Source organism: Pyrgilauda ruficollis, unplaced genomic scaffold (genome assembly GCF_017590135.1).
Source record: "Pyrgilauda ruficollis isolate IOZ18807 unplaced genomic scaffold, ASM1759013v1 scaffold4, whole genome shotgun sequence".
In the NCBI taxonomy this organism is placed as follows: Eukaryota; Metazoa; Chordata; class Aves; order Passeriformes; family Passeridae; genus Pyrgilauda; species Pyrgilauda ruficollis.
This window is the reverse complement of record NW_024525489.1, coordinates 448760-462544: the sequence shown is the minus strand read 5'-3', so window position 1 is coordinate 462544 and position 13785 is coordinate 448760. Positions and strand designations below refer to the sequence as shown.

At 38.3% G+C, this 13785-nt stretch overlaps 1 long non-coding RNA gene across 1 annotated transcript in view; it reads left to right on the top strand.

Annotated features, from left to right (window-relative positions):
- The first annotated feature begins 2501 nt into the window (after positions 1–2501).
- LOC121358742 overlaps positions 2502–13785 on the top strand; it is a 72720-nt gene continuing 61436 nt past the window's right edge. The window contains exon 1 of the long non-coding RNA XR_005955940.1: positions 2502–2643. This is a non-coding gene — a long non-coding RNA (uncharacterized LOC121358742). The remainder of the gene's footprint in view (positions 2644–13785) is intronic.

Here is a 13785-nt window from a genome sequence, read left to right as displayed (position 1 = left end):
AACAATTTCTATTTTGTCAGTTTGGGGTGGTTTTTTTTAAGTTTGCTTCACTGAAGTTTTTCTTCTCTCACTCCCTCCCAACAACCTTCCTTTCACCGTGGAAAAGTTTTATTTTATCTTCAAAAGCCACAAAGGTTCTTGATTCCTTTGGGGATTCTTGTCTTCATTTCTCTTCTAGTTCTTTCCTTTTACCAGGGAAAATTGATATAAGGGGAGATAAAGAAAGACAGAGTAATACAGGTAAATATTCTTGTCTTTGCATCTTTACAATAATTAAAATTATTACTTTAGGAATATATGTATTTTGGAAAATTATTTTTTCAGAAAATACTGGCTTTTCTTTTTTTTAGTTGTGATAGTCTCTGTTCTTTAACAGGAAGTGGTATTGACAAAGCTGCTTCAGACATCATATTTTTAACCACAGGACTTTAATGGGCTGCCACAACAGGTTACATTACACTTGCAGCAGAAGTTATAGCATCGATCCTCGTCTATGATCTTGCTATTGTGTGTACTTCCTTTTCTTGCTGGATGTAGTAGTATTTGAAATCAGTGTCATTCCCTTCTTGTAGTGAAACTCGTGTCAAAACTTAGTACAGTGTTCCTCCATAGCAGTCACTATTAAAGTAGGTTTTAAAAATTACTGTAATTACCTCAAGTAATTTAAATTTCACTCACTGCACTTTCTTTAAAACCTTTCCTTTGTACTTAATCAAATGCTGAAGTGGTGCTAAGAAGGATGGGCTTCATTGACTTTGTCAAATTCCCTCCAGTGCTACAACCACAAGTGAGTGTGTTATAATGATTTACTTGGACATCTGCATGTGCCAATGTCACTTGTAGTCAAAACCATGTTTTGGCTTACTGAGACAACTAAATGCCACAAATTGTGTTCCTAGATTTGTGCCCAACATAATCTCCAGAGCTTTGAACACATTCAGCTTCTGGCTGGCCGGCCAGACCTGGTCAGGTTAACTGTCAGGTCTGCTGACACACAGAACTTTCAGGCATTCAAAAGCAGCTTAATTTCCGGCTCCAGGCACTGGATGGAGACCACCTTGGAAGGACTTGGTTTTAGGAGAGCAGCAGGAAAATAAAGTGCTCTTTCAATAAATAATTAGGAGGACATGTTAATGCTATACAGAACAGAGGAGAGTTGTCAGTGCCAGTTCCTTCTGTAAATTGATGGAGCTCATTTAGGACCAGTTGAACTGTGCCAAAATGCATCAGACAATGTCCTTACATGAGTGGAGTTACTGGGGGCTTGACCTCATGTCATCTGAGGATCTGCTTCTCCAGGATAGTACAGATGATGTCAAAAAGTTCAGTAGTATGCTTTTAATTATTATTTTCTTAGAAGCCTCAAAAAATGTAGGTGAAATGGTGACATAATGCTGACAGCTGGAGAGGGGGCACTTGTGTTCAAATTCATATAGCCACTACTGGCAAGCTAAAAGATGTTCTAACTCCCTCAAAAACAGTTAGGGGCTAATTATAGACCCCCTGATGTAATGAGAAAATTCTGACCCACCATTATAGTCCTAATCATAGTTGTAAGTCTGGTAAATCAAAGTCTGTTTTTCTTACTTTTTGCATACAGATTCCATTTCAGAATAACATTTTGCGTTATTTCAAGGAAGTTGCAGGGCTCTGAGAGTGATTAAAGTTAGTCATCAGCAGCATGACTTGCAACCCTCCCAAAGGCTGCTTATAATAGTATTGCTTCATTTTCTTACTTGTCTTGAAAATTCCTTAGCTGGAGGTGAGATGTGGTCTAGGGAACCTCAAATGTTAGACTGAAAAATCAGAGCTTTGTGCAGCTACTACAGCCTGCCATCTATTTTGTTAAAATCTTGGTGGGAAGGGGAAAATGAGGAGTGGGGGCAGCCTGGGGGCATTGAGTCCTGTGTGGAGCATGGAGCAGTGTCTGTACTACAGCACTGTGCTCTGTGGGGCACTGTCCAGAGCAGGATCCATAACAGAGGAATCTGTGCAGCTCTGTGACTTCACTGTGTAAATCCAAGCTCAGTCATCATGTGTTTGATGGCACATGGACTTTGTGCAGTGTTTTTATCAGGTAAATGCACCAAGTCTGGCACCTTACACTTAAGCCCATGTTTTTGCAAGAGTGCTTTGGTCTCAGACCAGTTGACTGAAACTGTTTCAAGGCAAACCCAAAGTTTCAGTGTAGTCTGTACCGGCAAAGATCATTTAAGCTGAATTATTCAGCTGCTCACCCTAGGTCAGTTTGGTCCTATCTGGGAAGAGTTATCTAGTCCCTTCCCAAAGTGTTTTCTGCTTGGAGCCCAGGTCTCTGCATGGCTGTTTTGTGTGAGCAGTGTTTTGGACTCAGAGTAGAACTAAGAGTGGAAGGGCAGGAGCCAAACATTCAAGGAGTTTCTTCTGCCTGAAGGGGCAGGATTGGCACATGGATGACCAGGGTATCACATGTGAGGTCAGCATCAGAGTAACGTTAGCCTGTTAACATACTTTGAGTTTGAGCGGCTGCAAGTAGGTGGTGATCTTGCCCATTCACTCAGAGATAAGCTGGGCTTTCCTTGCACAGCCCAGATGCAGAAACAAAACCTCTAGGTTTTGTGTTTGGATTGATGTTGCAACCTGAGACCTGAGGTACACTGAGAGGTAAGTTGTCATAGTAATATGCATGGATGAAAAACAGGATCCCAGAGGTTTTGACCTTCTTGGAAGACAAATGACATGTACTGTTGTTTTGTTTTGTGGGTTGGTTTGGGGGTTTTTGTTGTTTTGTTTGTTTGTTTGTTTGTTTTATAGGATCAAAAGCAATGAATAGTGTGGGGAGCCAGAATAGTGTTGGCAGTTTGAAGTTGGCAGTCAGTGTCTTGGGAATCATATATCAGACATACCAGGCATGATGGAATCTAATGAGACATGCTTGGAGGGAGTGAGGGAGGACAACTGAGATGGTGAATAACCTTCAGAGGAAAGGCTCTGGGGGACATAACCACATTTCAGAGAAGATGTAATACTTAAGGGGCAAGAGGGGCAATAGAAAATGTCAGAAGCTTTTGAGAGGGCCAGGAGGTTATGATCTTCTCCCCAGCCACCACTTGGAGATAAGCTTCTCTTTAGGAAAGAATCAGAAATATTTAAAATGTATGTGATGTGCATTAAATAAAGTGCATTTTCAGCTGATCCCTCAGCCAAATTTTAAACATGGTCAGAAGCTTTTCAAAGTTTTGTAATCTTTCAAATTATAAATCAGTGTTTTTACACTGTGTTAAACTCCCAGCCTTTGTGATAAAACACCAGACAAAAGATGAGAAGCCAACAAATATTTCTTGCTAATAATTTCAGAAGTTCTTCATTCTTTCCCAAAAGACTAAAAAAATTGATTCCCAAATTCCATTCAACTGGTATGGATAACTGCTGCTTTGGATATAGAGGGTATAATTCTTTGGGGAAAGGTTGGGAAGTTGCTGGTAAAAAGACACTTGAAAGTATGTTAGTTTAGCAAAGTGAAACAAAAGATACACTGTAAAAAAAAAAAGAAACTGCTCTGTTTAGTAGCTCTGTCCCAAATAAAATGCAGAAAGTAAGCCAGCTACATTATGGACTAAATGCAGAGCTAAAAACTTGTGTCATTCTATTGCAAATGTCATGATTTTGTGATGTATTTCATAAAGCTCATTTAAAGGCATGACTGTGAGAAGTTTTACTTATTGGCATTTCAAGTTTAGTCTGAATTGCATGAAAATTGAAAATATGCTCTAAAAACTCTAGAAATCCAAAGCAAAGGAAAAAAAAAAAAAGAAAAACACAAATTATCTTCAGTAGAAAAGATAATTTGGGAATTTTTTAATCTGGTCATAAAACCTTGGGGTATGTATCTGAGTGCTATATGTGAGTAACCTGTATTTGAGCGCTACATTTCTCCACCAACTTCAAAGTGATTATCCAGCCTCAAGAGGAATATTTGCTAAGTAATATGACGAGGTCAATATGAGGGTGGTTACACTGCATGACTTCACTGCCATGTGAACTTACCAATGTAACTTAAAACTTCATTCTTGCAGATAAACCTTTTTTTTCCTACACTTTTTGAGCTGAACCTGGAAAGCATGTTATCACCATCCTCCTTTCAATTTTTTTTTTCTGTTTTTCATATTAGACAAATGGTTGTCACTTATTCCTTGATATTCAGTTCCTAGATGAAATCTAATTTCTTCAGCCTTGCCTTATGTCATGTTTAGTAGGTCTATATAATTTTTATTGCTCAATGTTTAACTGGGTTAGAGTCCTCTGGATGCAATAGCAAAGTTGCACAGAATAACTACTGCCCACTTCTTAGGAATGTTGTTCACATTTTTAATGCAAACCAAAAAGAGTTTTGCCCTCTTGCAGCATATTGATTGTGAATTGTATGTGGTTTGTCATATAGTATAACTCCAAATCCCCCAAGATCATCTATAGTTTGTGATAGTACAAAAAGTAACAAAAAAGTGCCTTTTTTAAAGTGAGTTGGCTTAAAAATAACCAAATCCGATTTAACTCTCTACTAAAAAAAAAAAAAAAAAAAAAAAAAAAAAAAAAAGGGGGGACTGGGGGACAGGGAGGATAATTACTTTTTTTGGGTGGACAGCTTTTATTTCTAGCTTCATACCAAAGTAAATTTTTATGGCTGAGTTATAAACCCCTGAAAATTGCAGTTCATAATGGAAACATTGGCAGATGCTGAACCGCACTGCTGTAAAGTAGTATGAAGCTTGAAGTTTTTCCACTTTTAGACCTGGAATAAAACTAAATTACAACACTTTCCATACAGGCATTTGATTTTTCCCCCAGTAAATTCTGGTGGATCTGTCCAGTGTTTCCTGACTTCCTATGTTGCCACTGGACTTTTTCCTATTGAATCTGCAATTGGTTTCATTCATTTGGTAGATTTACCAATGGGGATGCTCAAAGTGTTGTTTTCTGTGGCAGAGGGTGTTGGGGAATGCTGGCTTGAGGAAAGTTACACTGAAGATTTATGGAAGAAATTTACAGCAAATGGGGTTGGAATGAGTGTTACGGGACTCACAAAACATGTGAAGTGATAAGGGTTCTTAGAATATTGTTCTGCGGAATAGAAATGTTCTGTCAAACTCCATCCAAATCCGTTGACCAAGTGGATGAAAAAGCACTTCAAGATGGGAATATCAGAAATAGGGGTTTTTTCCCAAGGCAGAAGAAACAGAGCAGCAATGTGATTTTTCACAGCATTGCAAAATGCTAGAGTATTCCAAAGAGGATGTGAAAGCAAAAGGCAGAATGGAAGTCAGCAAGTGGACAGGGATTTTTTCTGAAATTATTCCTGGAGCCATTTCTCATACTCGCACAGGCTGCAGGAAGCTGAATATCAACATGTGGGTTATTTATAGCCATTTGTAAATGATCTGTTTAGCTACTTAAGACTTGCAACATCACTCGTTTGGTCCCATAGTATTCCTGTTACAAATTATGGGGCCAGGGCATTAGCAAATAACGTAGACTTGCTTTTCTGGTTTGGGTCCTTCCTTGAAGATGAAATGTTTTGTTTATTACTATTGCTTTTACTGCATTCCAATGGATTTGTGGTGCTTTCTGGCATGAACAACTCAGGGACATGGTATATTCCTAGCTGGTTTGTATTTGGCTATTTTATATGGCCAGTTTTGCCTTCAACACTGTAACAACTCCCCAGGCTCTTAGGGCAGTTGGAACTTATGGAGTTCTCCTTGACTAGCAGGTAAACTTCCTTGGACTGTGATGGGAATAACTTTATATCAAGACGCAAGAGAGAGGTGCCTGAAAATTAGCCTTAAGGTCATAAAGACCCTTTTAAAAGGATCCAGATCAGGAGATAAACACTCCTGTACAGACGTGGCTGAAAGTTGTACCTACCTTTTGCCAGAAGTTCCAGTAGGTCTTTACTGGATGGAAGTGTAGGAGAGCTCCCTAATCATCTGCAGGGAAAGTTCTTTAGACCTCACTGAGGAGCTGAGCTATTCCAGCTGACTTTGTAGGTGAATTCCAGTAGCTGCATTTGAAAGGTTGTGTAGTGTTGAGACCCCAGTAAGGATGGACTGGAGCAAGCCAAAAAAGAGCTGTTACAATGGTTAGAAGGCTAGAGCATGAGAGGTTCTAGGAATTCCTGATGGAACCTGTTTCGCTTAGTTATAGGTGGTTGAGGGGATCCAGTTGCCATCTTCCATTATCCAAGGGAGTTTCTGGAGATTTTTTCAGACTCTCTGAAAGACACCACAGCAGACAGACAAGAGTCAATGTTCGTGATTTGTAACAAAGGAAATTTATTTGGATGCAAGGAATGTATTCTTCATCAAGAGAGTGGCAAAGCACGATGAAAAATCATTCCCTCCTTGGGGCTTTTCAAACCTCAACCAGACCAGACCTCACACTGAAGAAGGTATTGCTCTGAGGAAGCTGGAACAGGTGACCTCCTTAGGTCCTTTCCGACGTATTTTTTTCCTATGAACCTGAATTCATTTTACCAAAGGGGGCATCAGTATGGAAGAAAAAGAAGTAGCAGAAGGAGGATTTGTGAAACAGGCATGTATGTATATGACCAAATGAGAAAAACAGGCTTCTAACTATTTACTTTTAGCAGTTCAGTTTTCCTTTGGAAAATAAAATCAGGAATAGTCTGAAAGAGAGAAATACAGTTAAATCAGAAGAGCTTAATATTTTTAGCTCCTGTTTTTCAGAAGAGAACCATTATTTAGAAGAGTATATTTCCATTGCAAAGCAGAGAGTGATTTTAATGTTTTCTTAATATGCAGTGAAAACTACAAAGGCTACACTCTGCAAGCTTTTGTGTAAATGTGTATGGATTAAATATAAATAAAGTGATGTATGCATTTTCAGTCAATGAACATAATTTTACATTTTAAAAATTGTGAGCATGGAGATGTCAAATAGGATGTTTTGGTAAATAGAACTCTCAAAAGATTATATAGCATTATGAAAAGCTAAGGTCGATTTTTTTGTTTGCTTCAGCTGAAGGACAGTTGTGGAGGGCAAGAAACATGGAGATCTGGGCTTTTACTAATACCTCCTCACTACAGCAATCAGCCTTGTCACTTTGCATTGGTTTTACTCTAAAGGTTGCCAGAGAGATCACCTGTCCTATAAAACAGTCAGATTTGACCAGATTAATAAATAACCAAGGACACAGTAATAGTTGCTCAATTGTGCTCATGGTAGAGCCCATCTTGTACAGAAAGCCAGGAAGCATATTTGGGAGCAGAAACCAGGTCTTCTCTGGGCTGGTCCAACTCACTTTCCTCTGGCCTGCTCTGTGTATTTGTTGTTAATACAAAAAACCAAAATCAACAAAAAGCAGATGACCTTGTGTTATAGGATCCTGATTGTTTTTGAACACCAATAAAGACACTATGTAAGATTAGCTTTTGATTTGTAGCTGTTTAGATTTGGGAGAGACTGAGAGATGCTAATGTCCCTTCTGGCATTTGTAGATATTTTGTTTTCTGAAGATTTGTGGATTTTACATAGCATAAGACCAAGCAATTACAGAGCTGTGACAGGCAGAATTGCTGCTGAGGTACAGAATGAGCCTTTAGGCTCCAAGCAAATTTCTTACTTTGCAAATCAATGTCTGCTCTCTCCAGTGACTCCTTTTGCATAAAGGGTCATCACTTTAGATGGAAGATTCTGTAAAAATAGACACAGCAGGGTTGCATGTGTGAATGGATGAAAGAAGACTTCAAACTGGGATTTCTTTTCTGCTCAGGTAAGGCTTCTTTCTGCACCATAGATGTCCTCACAAGACAAGCAAACATAGTCTCTGTTACTGAGCCAAAAGGAGCAGATAAATCTGACAAATTTTGCTCTTCTGCTATTTTTCTCTTCTTGGTTTATGAAAGGTCACAGTGTGAACCGCTTCAGTGCCTTCCACTGTTTTCTTTTACATTTTACAGTGCTTGCATGATCTCAGTGAGGGAGCACATTTATTGTGCATACCATTTAGTTTAGATTCAACTGCAGCACATGATTACAGTGGCTTAGAGGAAAAAAACTGGAAAATAAGTCCCTGATGTAAAACTGGTAACTGAGCCAAAACAGTAGTGCCAGTTATTTCAATGCCTCACATAGTGATTTACGAATTCACTGCAAAAACGTTTAATGATTTATTGGGACAACTGTTCATATTAAGCAGCTCTGTCAAAACCTTGCATGCAAACTTCTTTTGATGTTAATTTTTCCTTTTAATATTTTACAGAGAGGCATTAGAAGGTGACAGTAGTGAAAGCTTATGTTTGCATCATACTTTTCAGTGCCACCCATGAATTTATCCCATTTACCCTGTCAGTCTCCACTGTATTATTTTATTTGGGAAAATATATGCAATGTCTCATGCAAGAATGGATACCTACAGGATTGATCTGAACCCTATAAATATTTAGTAGGCTGATCCGTAACCCTTTTTTTTTTTCACGCACGTATTGCACATGCATGCACCTACTGCCTACGTGGCTCTTTTAGGCTGCAGAGGACCGTGAGAAGTAGTTTGTAGCTGGCATCACTGCTTGTCTTTCAGCCTTTGCCTACTCTTTCCTAATTTGCACAGATTAAATCCATAGGATTTACAAAATTTACAAAAAGGCCATGGCTGAATGGAGGAGGATGGAGTGTTGCAAGTAAGGAAAAAGAAATTTATAGGAAATGTCTGTTAACCTCTTCACTTATGGCAGCTGTCACACAGGTAAGTTCATTTTATTTCAGGCAGGCACTCACTTAGACTTATAGTAGTTTCTATCACAAGCCTCTTGTCCACAAAAAGTACTTTCAAACAGTGCTTACCCTGATGGTAAATACAGAAGCCCTGTCAACCTTTCAAACTGTGTACAAGGCACCAAATACCTTTCCACAGGAGAACATTACAGCTGTTGTCTTCCTACTGAACTTGCAACAAGGAATGACTAGATGTCACCTGCAGGAAGTTTTAAAGGTAAACTGAATGAATGAAAGCCCCAGGTTATTTATTTATGTTCAGTTTAGAGCCTGAGAGAGTCAATAGGTCAGATTTTTTTTGATCAAATGAAGTCCCATCCCACAACCTTATCTATGTTCTGGCAAGGTGAAGCAGAGCAAAGTGCCAGCACAAAGCAGACTGTGAGAGCTGTCTAAGGGCTGTAGGAGAAAGTTGGAAGTAAAGACCTGTTCCTCAGACAGTGCAAAAGCTTGGTCTTTTTACTCCTTGCTGGCTGTTTATGAGCAATAAGCCAGATACCATTATAAATATTTTGGGAGATATTCTTATGTTTTTGTAAGTGTTCAGTGTGGTTTGGTTGGTAACAACTCTAGAAAAGTTCCTTTTATTCGCACTACTGCATGTGTCTAGGGCTCAAGTATCTCAGTCCTGTTGCATATCTATTTTGAAAAGCCATATTTTTTATAGCTTACATACAGAGTCTCCAATGCACATTTATGTGCTACAATGAGGTCATTTTTCTGGATAATTGGGAAAGTCAAGTAATTGCTAGCAAAAGTAAACATTTCTTTTCACATCCATGAAGCAAGTCTTAGAGCTGTTAGATACCTACACTTTTGAAATTAAACAGTGCTTTACATCAATGTGAAATCCATCTTGAGCTATGCTCTGATGTCATCTGGCAATACCAGGGCATGTGTAGGCCAATTCAATGCCCTTCGTTCATGATGGGGATCCTCATTGTGATTTCACTTTTCCCTTAGACAGCATAAGGTGATCTATAAAAGGTGATCTATAATCCCCTTTGTTGCATTTATTCCAGACCAAACAGAACAAACTTGGTGTGTGTCTAGGTTTCCTTATTTTATGTGGTGCCAGGTCATCATTTTCCATTTCAGCTCTGGTGGCCATTGCAGCTTCTCTACTGATACACCCAGCTTAGTCTGGGATCCTTTAGTACCTTCTTCCATTGAATTTCCCATACATTTTTTTCTTGGTTGATCAGTCTTGGGACAGGATGTAACTATAAGAGCAAGATTTGTACTTCCATGTCACAAATGTTAATTCTGAAATTACTGCTTCTAATGCAGCATCACAATCTTAGTCACTTTTCTGCTTCCACCTACTCTCTGCAGTTTTTGCTACCTTATGTCATTCACTAAACTCTTTGACTCAAGCTCCACCAGACAAGACTTATCTTTTGTTATCTCACAGTCTGGCGATCCAAACTCTGACTGGAATGTCAGTTAATTATTTTAGCTGTGATCATTCCCAGTAATTAGTAGTATGGATCCCATTCACTGAGAAAGGAATGAATTTAGGTAGCATACAGCCAAATGCCATTTTGATGAGGGAAGGACAAAGTTTATGATCTAAAAAAAGGATCGGATTTCAAATTTTGTTGCAATGAAGTGGGTGCACTACATAGGAGAAAGGGAAATAATATGGTTGTAGAGGTTGAGATGTTGCATACAGGGGAGCCCTCAGTTACAGCACGAAGACTAAGAACAAATAAAAATGGGGGGCTTTGACAGAGTGGAAAAATAAGAAACACAGGATGACTTACTGCAAAGGCCAGTGAAGAAGAACCATGGCAGCTGGGCTTGAGTTCATTCTTGACAACAGGGAGCAAAAATCAAGAGAAGAAACAGAAAACAAGTTCTGGAAGTGGATCCTCAGCAGTGGGCACTGATAAAATCTGCCCTCTGATGTGTGCTTAGATACCCTGAAAAGTTTCATAAGATACTTAATATGTCCATTAGCTCCTTAATTTCTTTCACTAGTTCTGAGTATTTCTTAGGTTAATATTCAGTGGATTTTACTTCATCCTGGATGTAATAGACAGTTGTTGATTTGTGTCCTTGATACAGCTTCAATTACTTAATCCAAAGGAAGAAAATTCTGGGAACCTCACAGAATTTTCAGTCTCTGTGGATCTCTCTACTGGTAATAGAAATCAGTCACTTTCATTTTGTCTTTCTGAAGTACCAGCAATACCTTCTCTAAACTAAATAAGCTTTTGTTGCCCTGGGAACCAGCTAGTTGCACACATTGCTTTCTAACTCCTTTGAAATCCATATGTTCCCTCAAAATCATTAATTAGATTTGCCACTGTACCTTACCATAATTCTGTAACTACTTGGTATGATGCCAAAAAAACCTTCTAGCACATTGGTTCTGCATGTTTTTGAAACAGACTTACATACAAGTGGTGCAAATTAAGGATAAGTTGAGCAAAAAATATTTCAAATAGGAACTAGAAAACATCATTATAAACACTTTTTTTTTTTTTTTTAAAGTTGTAGAAAAGCAGGGATTATAAATGCCTCGATTTTCCATGTAATTTTTCTTTCTCCCACATAGGGCACCCATCTGTACTGAATATTTTGTGTGCTCTCTCTAGCTGCATCATTTGCTTACTGCTGGAATCTCACTTTTTTAATTGCTTTGGGTCAGCATGAAGCAACTGTTTGTTCTCTTTGTCATTGGTCTTACAAATATAAGCTAGAGTCATGGTTTAAGCATAGGACTTCTCCAGCAATTAATTGCAATAGCCATGTAACCAAACAGATGTACATAGGTGAAATCTTTTACCAGCATTAAGCAAGAGTGGGGTAGTTCTCAGACTTGGGTGTTTTCTTTCATCTCTGCAAGTGCTGAAGGCCAGGTTGGTGGTTTTAAGCAACCTGGTCTAGTGGAAGGCTGATCCTGCCCATGGCAAGAGGGTTGGAACTATATGATATTTAAGGTCCCTTCAAAGCCAAACCATTCTACAATTCATTTCTTGGCCAAAACCAATTTTGATCTATTGATTACTGTGGAACAGTATTTTAAAACAAAAACACACTCATCCACTTACAACAACCCTTCAAAACATTAAGGTCTGTGGAACATCATCTTTCTTGATTAGGTTAAAGTAGTCACAGTCCCTTCTATCATTAAGCTCTGGTGCAACACAGACATTTAAAAGAAAGTATTGGCAACCACAGAAGCCTCACCATAAACTGTACAACAGTGTTGGTCCACAGATTGAATTTGCATCCCATTGTTTTCCCCTCATTCCAGAAGTGATCAGGACCTGTGCTTTAAAAATGGTGAGGGAGGATATAACTTTAATTTGTCATATGTCCTTTTACCTCATTTCACCAAGAGGCAAGCTTAGCCACATTTGATTTTGACTTTCATTTCTCTTCCATTTTTAAACTGTGATAGCCTGCTTTGTCTTAGAGTTTATGATTGAAAGTCTGTGCTTTGTGTTTCCCTCGAGGACCACAAAGGAATATTTAGCAGGTATTTCAACACCTTGGTTGAAGATGTGAAGTTTTGAAACTTAAGAAAACTTTTCTATATTGAAATGCCTCTCTCCAGGAAAATAATGGAGGTATAGAGTAGCTATACCATGGCTCCTGGCTCCATGGCTCCTGGGGTTTTTTTTTTTGCAGTAAATTCAGAAAGAGGGAGACAAAGGGCAAAATTCTTTTTTAAAAAAATTACAAATTATCAAGAAATATAATTCTATTTTTAAGCCTCATCTGAGATGGAGATTAACAAAGATGAAGATAAACCAAACCAAATAAGGATGATTTAAAACTCTTTTTCATAGTCACAATTGCAACTGCAAGTGAGTATTTTTGATTTCTACATGTGTAAAATTGTGTTCATTTTCGATTTGTTAATTGACACCTAATCAAACCTGACTTATACACTGACCGAGAAGTTTTCATAAAACCTGTGTTCATGAACACCAGAGAGCCAAATAGAAAACTTGGGGAGGTTTTTTGTTTGGGCTTTTTGTTTGTTTGTTTGTTTTTGTTTTTGTTTTGTTGTTTTTTTTCTGGTTACATGTTAGGGGTGTTTTTATCATACATCTATTAAAAGAATGTTAATAAAGGATTACAGGACTTGAGGGTGCATATTTAACTGAGGGACATTATGTGAATATTTTTCCAAAAGAAATGAGAGAATAGATTGTCTTCCAGATGCGGTTCTACCTAATTTCAGACCCCTCAAAATGTTTTTAAAGCCCTAGAATAAACCAAAAATTGAAATCTTGCTAGCTCTCTCATTATAGAGTAGAATTGGTCTCTCAATTACAGGCTTTGAAGAAAAGCCATATCCTGACTCAGAGCAGGCAGTTCACTGATCAGAACATGAGTGATTTTCCCATGTTCTCTGGGTAACCCCCAGCCATGCAGGCTGCCTGCAGAAGCAGCTGCCTCATGGGCTTTGTAACCACATTTGTGAACTTCTCCAGCTGCAGAGGTCTTCAAATGGCAGCAAAGTCAGTGCCTAATCAGGTAGTGTATTCCATGACCTTGAAGCTGGGTTCCATTTTCCTGCCCTCTTGATAGGTGAGCAGCTGTATTTTTTACACACAATTTAGACCCCAAAGAGGACAAGAATGATTGAGCTAACATCCAAGTACTTCACAATATCACAATGATAAATTTTCAAATGCAAGATTTTCTTTGAGAAATGCCCATTCCTGTCACTTTTTGAAATACTATGTATTTTTACATTCCATTTTACATTGCTACCCACATTTCATGACTAATTCATCAGCAAGGTTCAATTAAAATTTTATCTCAGCTTTTAGAGGAAAATAATGTCTCAAAAACTTAGCTAAAGAATGAAGCAACACGCATTGCTTCCTGTGTAGAGAAAAGGTAGAGGAACTTGGATTATTTATATGAATCTTATTTTTTACTTAATACCTTTCTTGATTGTTTTAATATCTTCTTGGAATATATTTGCCTTTTAACTAATTTTTTGTCCTTAATTTCACCTGCTAACCTAAGAGGAGAGCTGATGCAGAA